This window comes from Biomphalaria glabrata, chromosome 2 (genome assembly GCF_947242115.1).
Source record: "Biomphalaria glabrata chromosome 2, xgBioGlab47.1, whole genome shotgun sequence".
In the NCBI taxonomy this organism is placed as follows: domain Eukaryota; kingdom Metazoa; phylum Mollusca; class Gastropoda; family Planorbidae; genus Biomphalaria; species Biomphalaria glabrata.
Window position 1 is genome coordinate 61,513,651 of NC_074712.1, and position 12,005 is coordinate 61,525,655.

Below are 12,005 nucleotides of genomic sequence, written 5' to 3' on the forward strand. Positions count from 1 at the left end.
ACATGGGCCTCAGCTCTTGAAGAAAAGCGTGTACCACACGGAAAAAGGCCAGCTCCTCTACCACCAAAGCGAAATCCACCTTGACATGCAGTATATGTGGACGGGAGTGTCTCTCCAAAATAGGGCTCCACAGCCACATGAAAAAGTGTTCGAGATTAGCCATAGTCGTTCTACGACTGAAGGAGACCAATGAAGGTAGTGACGCACGCACACACACACACTGTTCAATATAAAGATTGTAAAAATGTTTTACATGTTTCGGATGTTCCTTCAGAGTTGAAGATAGTTTACTTCCTAGTCCAAACCTCCCGCAGGACGACGGGGGATGGGAGCGGGCAGGGTTTGAACCTGGGACCATCGATAAATCTGAACGACAGTCCAGCGTGCAAACCGCACGACCAGGCAGCCATCTTGTGAAGATCAAATTTAATAATCGAAGATAATTTGTTTAAAAAAAAAATGATTACAGTCAAACTAGAGTGTTCTCAGTGTATTCAATAAGCAAGTGGTTTTTTTTTTTTTAAAGATATGCATCAAGCGTCACATCTCTAGGGAAATTGTTAGAGCCGTTTTCAAAATCAGTGTTCAGTTTTTTTTCCCACCCAGTTTCCATGAATTCGCAAGCTGAATAGAGGACATGTAATAATAAGAAACACCATAATGCACTACACAGCCTGTGTAAACTCTAACTATACTTGTCAGCAAGAAAACCAACACCTGGTATAGACATCTACCTGGCATGTATTGATCTCGCTCTCTTGTGTAAAGGAGTTGTGTTGGTATTTCGTCTAACAAAGGCAATAAGAGAATCAAATTAACTTTTCTGACCATTGATTAGGAGAAAGATCTCATTCTCTTATTAATTAGTTGTTAGTATATCCAATTACTCGGCAAACCAAAGGATTCAACCCAACGGACTTGTTTAAATATGTAATAATAAGGCTTGACTTCGAATAGGCAAATTTAGGAGGGGTGCATCACTTCAAATGATTACGCAGTCCTAGCTGTGACCTACATATTTTGCCACTTACAGCGCAGACATACCGTGGTCGTTTTAAGTTTTCTTTCCGCCTTCCCTGGAAGTAAATTTCTTTGTCCAGCGACCTTTCTAAGAAATCTCTAGCTGCTTGCTTCCAGATGCTCTTTTCTATGTCAGTTAAAGCAAGTTGGCGATTGAGCTTGTCTTAAAGAAAGTTTTTGGGGTACACCTATGTTAAGCCGACTATCTTTCAGCTTTAAAGAGTGCCTATAGTTAAATACATTGACCTGGGATCTTTACCTTTATAAGTACAGCTGTCTTTAAAACTATGATGTAGAAATCAAGAAGTATATTCAGTATATGCATCAGACAGATAGAAGATAGAGAGATGATAATTCTATATGCTTATCATTGGGAGTGTAACAATACAAGGATCAAGATGCTAAGATAGAAGCCGTTACTTATCCCATCGTCTGTTGGCCGTTGGGGCACCACACAAGATCTGTTGACTTCTTTCTCCATGCCTCTGTCTTTTGCCTTGGATAGTATCTCTTTTAATGAAAGGTCCGTCCATTCTTTTATGTTGTCTTCCCATCGCTTTCTCTGTCAGTCTCTGTCTTTTTTTTCCTGGTACTGTTCCCTGAAGGCAGGTCTTTACGAGCCCCAAAGACCTTGTCATTTGGACATAGTTTTAGCTCCCGTTTATTGACAGTGTTTAGAGATATTAGAGAGAGCTAAACTATAAAGCTAGTTTCGATTCGTCTGAATTGGGTCAACGATCCCATAATCCTCAGTCACGTGATGCGGACCGTCACGTGATTCCGTTTCTAGTTAGGAAACTATTCTCAAAGGGGACAAAGATCCTTAATGTCCTGACCTCTTTCTGTGTACCTTGTATTACATCAGACCAAGGAGAATGGCGTTGCGAATGATTCGTGAACGCAGTGTTCTGTTTAAATAGAAGTCGTAAGAATTTTTTGTTTGTGTTTTTGTTTTGTTTCTTTTTGTTTTAAAGTTCCCAAGACATATTTCACGGTTGGTTTTTGTAATTATTCACACTCTCTCGAGTAGGTCAGGGTTTGAATTCTGTCTTGTTAAAGTTAAAAAAAATATAAGTATACTAAAAAAAGTTTGTTTTTTAAAGAAAATTCCTTCTTTACTCTAGGTAAGAGCGACTAATTTACTCTTAATAAGTGGCGAATGAAAGATTTTTTTAAAAAATTGGAACATTTAATATTTACAGAAGCGCACGCACGCACAGAAGCCCATCTCTCACCCACCGAAAAACAAAATCCTGGTAAAGCGCATGTATAAAGTTACTCAGAGTATATAAAGTTATAGTTTGGTGATGCAGATCAAACCATGGCAACATTTAAAAAAAAGATGTCTAGATTGGAATACTGGATCTAGACATATGGTATAGAATATTCTAGTTTGGGGATAAGCCTGTAGTGCTAGACTAACATAACTGTTCGCAAACTATTCCTGAACGCCTGCTCACTCTATCGCACTGTGTAATGAAGATATGCGGGAATACCCGCTGTGTTCAAGATAAAGATATCTAGACCCCCAGGCTAAAGTTCAAACCCTGCCCGCTCCCATAACCCCGTCGTCCTGCGGGAGGTTTGGACTAGGAAGTAAACTATCTTCAACTCTGAAGGAACATCCGAAACATGTAAAACATTTTACAAACATTTTAGCGAATTAGCTAATAAAGATATCTAGACCCCCAGACCAAATTTAATTTTAAAATTAGTACACTTCAAAAAAATTATAACGGTCAAACCAGAGTTTTGCCTGTGTACCGAATTAGGTAATAATTCTTTTCTCAACGAATTTCTAGGGATATCGTTAGAGCCGTTTTCGATAACCGTGTCTACCTAACTTTTTTTTCTTTTTTTTTTGACCGGATGTAGAAAATTAGAAGAGGACATTGTAATAAAAAAAAGATCCAACAAAATGTATTTGTGTGTCTTGCAGTCACTCTGAACCAGACACTTACACTCTTATTAAATATTTTAAGCTTGTCCTGTCATTTTGAAACTCGATCATTCCCAATGAGATAAGCTCGCCTTGTTATTGTAAAAAAATGTAGGAAAAAAACAGTACTTGACACCACTTCCGGTTGTCTTCGTGTCAATATTTTCGAATCAATACACTTTTCTCGTTCATCGACACAGATAAAGATAGCCCCTTCGCATCAAAAAAAAAAATAACCCAGATAAACCTAGCCGCATCATATTAACAGACCTGTCCTTCAAAATCCCAAGTGTTTACGTTCGATGGTCAACTGGAAGTTCATTGGTTAGTCCATTACGTGCCCCTGAATACAGTTTCACATTATCTCTGATCAAAACAAGCTATTATCTGTTGTCAGAATGGTGTTCTCTATGTCGCAGGCAGTTTGACCTCCCAAGGCCGGAGAAGTTAGCAATAGTTTTACTGGAGTTTTGTTGTTGCTGTTGAAAGGCTTTAGTTGAGCGATAATTTCATGCTTTGGGGTGCTCTCTTCGCTAAGGTCCAATCTCCTTTGTTGAGCGATAATTTCATGCTTTAGTGTGCTCACTTCGCTAAGGTCCAATCTCTTTTGTTGAGCGATAATTTCATGCTTTAGTGTGCTCACTTCGCTGAGGTCCAATCTCCTTTGTTGAGCGATAATTTCATGCTTTAGTGTGCTCACTTCGCTGAGGTCCAATCTCCTTTGTTGAGCGATAATTTCATGCTTTAGTGTGCTCACGTCGCTAAGGTCCAATCTCTTTTGTGAGCTCAACTGAGGTATATAGGAGAAGCTTTACTAAGACGAAGACTGGTTCATTGATCTTTGTGGAAAAACGAACTCTAGTCTTATATACAAACAATACAACAGTAACATTCCCATAAACAGACACAACATAAAGTGTTCATTGTTGGGTCACCGCAAACAGACATGGGGGGGGGGGGGGGGGCGGGGGGCGGGCGGTAAAGCGCTTGGCTTTCGAACCGGATGTCCAGGATTCGAATCCCGGTGAAGATAGGGATGTTTTATTTGGGGATCTATAGGCGCCTCTGTGTCCACTCAGCTCTAATGGGTAACTGACATTAGTTGGAGAAAAGTAAAGGCGGTTGGTCGTTGTGCTGGCCACATGACACCCTCGTCAACCGTAGGCAACAGAAATAGATGACCTTTACATCATCTGCCCTATAGACCACAAGGTCGGAAAGGGGGAACTTTATTATTTTTTTATTTTTTTTTACAAACAGACATCTGGGTCCTTTTTACGTTTCCTGGTCTAAGAGAATCGCTCATTCTGTCATTAAGGAAATCTTATTACAATTTTAACAAAACATTTCTCACCCTCGAGATTCGAACACGTGGTCGTGTTGTAAGAGCTCAGGACGTCTCCATGGTTTGAGTTTGAACTATGGCCGCTAATATCCCACACCGTCTTGTAGAAGGTTAGGACTAGGGATGTATTAATTTCCAATGCTTTAGGTACCATCCGAAACATGTAAATCAAAACAAACCAACGTGTTGCATCGTTATATATACCAATTAGCCACACATTCCCTATTTTGTAATCTAATATATAAAGCAGATTGTAAGGCGTATGTATGTATGTATATTTGTCCCGCATAGAAATCAAAACCAGTGGACCAATCTTGATAAAATTTGGCATATATTTTACTTGGAACATTGCGGAGACCGTAGTGTATGTTTGATAAACCTCGAACAACCGGGGGGAAGGGGGCCCAGAAAGCTTTAATCTCCTTTAAAGAAATTAATTTTTGAACAAATCGGGTATACCCATTTTCACAGTATTTCTATTGTATATGTGAATGTATCTGCTTATCGGGTAAACCCAATTTCAAAATCTACTTTTATTTTCGTAACGAAAGAGACACAAAATGAAAGTAGCATTAACTAAGTTTGACATAGCTCTAGATCTAAATCTAATCCACGAGATTGGTAATTCCCAAACTAAGTAGACTGTAATGTTTAACTGAGACAGTCTAGGTTTCATCTAGATAAACACAATTTAAAAAATATATATATAACATACATCGAGCTTCTCTCGTGAAATCAAGATGACCAGCAATTACGTGACAGTTCGGACGAAAAGTGTTAAACCCGGATAGCAACAAACATGTGCGGCGCTGTTGTCACGTCCGTGACATTGTCACGATTGCGCCAACTCAAATTACACTTTTTTTTTCCACTGCCCTGGCTTATCAAAGTTGCATCTCTCAGGCTGGACAAAACACATGGGTCAGATTTGGCTTTAATGTCCGTTATATACATTTTTCAGTATCGAATACCGTGTGCTTGAAGTCAGTTTACGATATAAAAATACTATGTTATTGATTCACTTTTCGGTACGAAAAAAATAATGTGTCTTAAGTCCGTTTTTTTTTTTGTTATTATTATTTTTTATATCGGGATCTTTTTACCAAGTTTAAATCAACTCACTCTGTCTGCGATTCTGGTAAATAGTTTGTACAAGTTATTTCTCCCACACCCAAAATCGGATTAAGCTGAGATTTCGCACAATTATTTCTTTAACCCGACAACACAAAAATCAATAAAAAAAATTACCAATTAGATAATTAACTATTGGTAAGTAATTATATTTTTTTAAAATCTTGAACAAGGGAAAGAAATCGTACTAGACAGATGTGGTGGTATGAGTTGAATTAGTCCCCTTGATGACTCGAGCCCTGAGTGTACATTTGTTTATGAATTTAAAAACAACAATCAAATAGACATTCACCTAGATACCCCCCTTCTTCCCTTCCCCTTTTACAACTGGTCCAGACAAGTGATAGGATCATGGCGTATTCAGAAAGCTAAAAGCTAATCAAAAACAATTGATAAAAAACCCAAAAGAAAAATCTTACTCTGGAATAAATGGAACCTTCCATAACTACACCAAGCTGCACTAAACTTTCAACAAACATTCTTATTAGAAAAAGACATTAACCAACCAGTCGATGACCTCTGGAATTTCATTAAAAACCATCTTAAAAGCATAATAGAAAATCATATACCAACTAAATACACATCAAACAAAATAAATAAATGCTGGTTGAATAATAGACTAAAGAAGCTTTGTAAACAGAAGGAAAACCTCTATAGAAAATTTAAAGAAACTAATGCAGAAAGAGTTTACAAAAAGTATATAAAAATTAAACACTTAACCCAAAAAGTAAGCAGACAGCTGCAGAGTGAATACATAAACAATGTAATATCTAAAGATAACAACAAAAACCTATGGTCATACATTAAGTCTAAGAAAATGGAAACAACAGGCGTAGCGCCATTAAAAGATGAACATAACATAATACATAATGATAATGAAACTAAAGCAAACATTCTAAACAAATACTTTGCATCAGCATTCTCAGCCCCAGGAGACAAAGACATATTACTGAATTTGAACCAAGTAGACAACATAGAAGATATAGTAGTACAAGAAAATGGAATTCAAAAACTATTAGCCAACACCAAACCAAATAAAGCTTCTGGACCTGATGGTATTCCAGCTAGATTACTCAAAGAACTAAGTAATGAGCTAGCCCCAGTGTTCAAAATACTCTTTCAGGCTTCACTTAACCAGGGCAGAGTACCAAAGGACTGGAAAGAAGCTAATGTCACCCCCCTATTTAAAAAAGGAGAAAAATCTGACCCAGGGAACTACAGACCAGTATCACTTACCAGCATCACATGTAAAATCCTAGAACACATAATATGTAGCAACATCATAAACCACTTAGACAAACATAATGTCCTCACACCATACCAACATGGCTTTAGGAAATATAGATCATGTGAAACACAACTAATAGGACTAATTGATGATTTTTCAAAAGGTTTAGATAATAGTGAACAAATAGATGCTATCTTACTAGATTTTTCTAAGGCTTTTGACAAAGTTCACCACCATAGTTTGCTTAAAAAATTAAAATATTTCGGCATTAATGGTCCACTGCATCAGTGGATTAAAGACTTTCTGATAGGGAGAGAACAAACTGTAATAATAAATGGCTCTAAATCAACACCGATAACAGTAAACTCAGGTGTACCTCAAGGTACAGTCTTGGGTCCACTACTATTTTTAATTTACATAAATGATTTACCAAATTGCATTAGTTCAGGAACAAAAGTCAGATTATTTGCAGACGATTGCATAATATATAGAACAATAAAAACAACACAAGACACAGATATTTTACAAAGAGAATTAGATGAATTACAGAAATGGGAATCAAATTGGAGCATGTCTTTCCACCCAGAAAAATGTCAGTTGTTAAGAGTAACAAAAAAACTAAAACAAATTAATTCCACTTATCTTATTCATGGCAAACCAGTATCACAGACTAAAAACGCAAAATACCTAGGTGTTATAATAAATGAAAAACTATCATGGAATCCACATATTGATGAAACTACAAAAAAATCAAACAAAGCATTAGGATTTATTAAAAGAAATTTCTATAAATCAAATAAGAACATAAAACTAAAATGTTACTTAACCTTGGTTAGGCCAATAATAGAATATGCATCCTCCGTTTGGGACCCCTCAACTCAAGAAAACATTAAGAAACTGGAACAGACACAAAACAGAGCAGTGAGATTCATAACAAACGAATATTCACATTTGACTAGAGTAACACCTTTAGTAAAATCACTAAATTTAGAAAGCCTTCAGGACAGAAGGCTCAAAAGTAAAGTAGCAATCATACATAAAACACTGAACCATAATCTTCAAATACAAAAACAAAATTTAATAAAATACTCTGAAAGACACAAAGATAAAGGCACATTCCTCGTCCCATATGCTAGGACAAATTTGTACAAATACTCCTTCTTCCCTAGTGCTATTAGAGCATGGAATGGGTTGCCTGAGCTAGCCAGGAAAACCAGTGACTTGGCAGAATTTAAGTCATTGGTTAATATGCATGACTAAATGCATGACGCGTAGGACGTAATCATCTTCTTTTTTGAAGTAACGTCTGTATTATATAAGATAAAAATATTTCTATTGCACAGATATTATAATCTAGGATCTATGGGGCTATCAATACATAACTAATAAAAACTAATTGATACAATTACATATAATATATACATTTCTTTTTTTTTTTTATTTCGAAATTCGGAGTTGTACAGACCACTAGCGGATCCAGAACTTTGGAGGGTTTGGCCTAGGTCACAATGCCCTGTTAGCCTATACCCAATGACAGTGGTATAACCTAACTCACGTGTTGGCCTACTAGTTAATTATTCCAGTAGTTCAAGAAACACATATGCAGGCCTTACGAACACTAGGATTCCGATCCAACAATCTTGGAAAAACACCGTGCATGTAACATTCAGGTAGCTTGGCGACCTAGAAGGGGGCTCGAGGTTCGACACCCGACTAGGGCAGAGTTGTGCTCTCTGAGCGCCCAATGGCAGCACGGAAAACCAACTCCTAGATACCCTCTCCCCCCCAACTGGTCCACAAATAAGATTGGACCACTATATCTCATTATAACAATAATCATGTAGATCCCGTTACATTTTAATTTAGTCTATAAGGTAACTATTATATACTGTTTATAGTTCCTGTACACACTTGACCTTTCCACTTTCTAAAGTGCTTCCTGTGCTACGACTGTATGTTTACGTTTCAATGTGTGATAAATGTTTTCCATTATTTGTTTCTCTTTAAACCTGTCTTGAACCCTTTTGTTCTCTATACAATTAGCTCTGTTATTAACTCCCCTTTCCTAGGACTATTTACACCGCCAACTGGTCATAAACCTGACAGTTTGAAGTACCTCTTCTAGACACATGAATGATAGACTCCATGGGCATTCACTGTCCCTGATTTTATTGTGCTAAAAATAACTGACTTCTAAATGTCATGCGTCTGATTTTACATCAAATTATTTTTACCTTACATAAGAAATATGTAAATAAATATATACGCTTGAGACGTCCTTATTAATTATTGAGGATAAGAAATGATAATTTTCCACCAACCTTATAATCTATACGGACTGACAATGTGACAGAGAATGATTATAATTCTGTCATTACTCTGCGCCAGTGGCGTACCTAGGGTGGGGGAGGAGGGGGGGGAAATTTGAAAATCCCCCCGGGCCCCCACTTGAAAAGGGCCCCCACATGAGAGTTTTTTTTACATTAAATATTACGCAGAATGCAGGGGCCCCATAGAGGTCAAGCCCCCCACACCCACGGGTCCCTAAATGATGGTTAAATTCCTTGCTACGCCCCTGCTCTGCACTATAACTTAATTGATTCCAGATACTTGTGTAGAGCGTTGAGGTGACCTGTAAGCTGGGACCATCCATGACAAACTGATTGGCAGGACTAATGAGTTTTGGATGACATGGTTTGTAAGATCCTCTAGTTGTTGATATTTGAGTAGGTAATGTGCTAGAAACATGTTGACCCAGGATCTATATCAGGGGTTCTCAACCTGTGGGTCGCGACCCCCTTGGGGGGTCGATTGACGATTTACCTGGGGCCGCCAAAGACCATCGAAAAAATGGATTGTATTTTGTCTGTTCTTCTATTGCTGTGTGTGTGTGCGGGGGGGGGGGGTCGCGGCAGAGTTGGGGATTGTAAAAAAGGGGTCGCCGAGCCGAGAACCGCTGATCTATAAGAAAGCCTTGAGTTTAGGAATAAAGTTGCTGTGAGCTGCTTAACAATTAGTTTGAGACATGGAATCTCTTCATTGAGTCGCTGATAAGGGAGAAACTAAAGGAATAAAAAAACATAACATTTTTGATTCCTCAATTTCACATTTACAATCGCCTCTCGGTATCTTTTCTCTACAATATCGTTTTTTTTCCCCAATAGATTCTCGCTCGCTCTCTCTCTTTCTCTCCAGGGCCAGACTTAGCGTAGGTAAACTAGGCTGCCGCATAAGGCCACCTGTTGGTTGGGGTATCGCAAGGACTCAACCAAAAAAATAAATATTCCGAAACTTGGAACAAATTCTTTAAAAAGCAGAACTCAGTGAATCGTCTGCTAGCCTCGCTATGAGTCTCTACTAGGATTCATGATGTCTTGCGGAATGCTGTGGTAATCGCGCTGAATAAATTTATTTTATTTGTTGATTTAGAGTTTAGATCTAGATGCAGGAAGATGCAATGCTTTATTTAATTTTCTGTCTTTGTTCTTCTATTTTATTTGGAGATACCTAATTCACTTCGCCTAGGGGTCTCCAATTCACGATAAGATTAGCCCCTCTCTCTCTCTCTCTCTCTCTCTCACGTTACAAGACAAAGACGGTCGAACTATTAGCCTTGATCGTGTGACATAGCTTCCTACGATCACACGAAAAGAAAATAAGCATTTCTTTTTTTTTTTTACAAATATACATTGATAAAAATGCAAAACACCAAACACCATAACTAAGCACTAGTGTTACTGAATTTATAGTATTCAGGTTGTGCAACGAAAATACAGTGCACAACATAACAGTATATTAGTTTCAATTCTGACACAAACTGACTTGTGTTTGTTAAGAGCCCACAAATAGTACGGACACTGCCTTTGAGATACTCCCCCCCCCTCTCCTAACGCTGTACACAAACTTTAAAAATGTGAACGATGAGAATGGAATTATGCACAGCCAACCAGGTATAACCTTTTGTAATCAAATATAACCTTTTGTAATCAAATATAACCTTTTGTAATCAAATATAGCCTTTTGTAATCAAATATAATCTTTATAATCAAATATAACCTTTTGTGATCAAATATAACCTTTTGTAATCAAATATAACCTTTATAATCAAATATAAACTTTTGTAATCAAATATAACCTTCTGTAATCAAATATAACCTGTCTAACCAAATATAACCTATGTAATCAAATATAACCTTCTGTAATCAAATATAACCTATCTAACCAAATATAACCTGTCTAACCAAATATAACCTGTCTAACCAAATATAATCTTTATAATCAAATATAACCTATCAAACCCTAATATAACCTATCTAACCTAATATAATCTATTTGTTCTTAGTTTTCTACAGCCATCAGCTATTGACCACTTTTATAAAAAAATGAAGGCAGGGGAAAAAAAAGCGTTTACTACAAGCAGTCTGGGAGACGAACCTCACGCCAACAACTGAGATTCTGAAATTTTATTGGCTATGGTGAAAAAAAAAAACGGTGATTTAAAAAACAACAACACGTTCTTACGTCGTGTTACTGCCCAGATACGTCTGCCCAGATACGTCTGCCCAGATACGTCTCGTAAATGATGATAAAGAAGATAAAAAAATAATTCCTAACGACAACTCTTGTCATGATCTATTCACTTTATCGGGCAGATCTTTTAGAAACGTTTTCAGACTTACAACTCAAACGCTGAGATGGCAAGAGGAAATGGATATATAGTTTATATAGTGTATATAGTGTATATAGTGTATATAGTGTATATAGTGTATATATTTATATATGGAGGCGTGGTAGATGAGAGATAGAGCGCTTGGCTTCCTAACCGGGGTCCCGGGTTCGAATCCTGGTGAAGACGTTGGCACCGTCAGCTTCTTGATAGAATAAGTCTACCAATTAGGCCAGCAGTCATTGTGTATAAAAAAAATTATTCATTGGTAACTTTATTAGAGCTCTTTAAGAGCTAGTCTTGATCTAGAGTTTAATCCAGAATATACATTCAGAATACACATTCAGTATACACATTCAGAATACACATTCGGAATACACATTCAGAAGATCTGGAGATATGATTCGAAATGCTTGCAAGTGACATGGTTGACCATGGTTGACCACTGAGATTTTGTAAATGACGCGAAGTGTGAGGACCATGTTCTCTTTATGTACTGTTTGTCTTATGTCCTGTTTCCTGTATGTGTCACATAAGATACCTTCACCTTCACCTATCACTTAGTCTGTTGGACCATTGGGGCACCACACAAGATTTGACAACCATCGTTCTCCATTCCTCTCTGCCTTTTGCCTTGGATGGAATCTCTGTCACTAGCAGGCCCGTCCATTATTTT

General features: G+C 37.4%; 1 protein-coding gene across 2 annotated transcripts in view; it reads right to left on the reverse strand.

Annotated features, from left to right (window-relative positions):
• The window catches only part of LOC106061862 (FMRFamide receptor-like), an 87,273-nt gene that overhangs the window by 46,123 nt on the left and 29,145 nt on the right, over window positions 1-12,005 (reverse strand). The gene's annotated exons all lie outside the window — the stretch shown is intronic.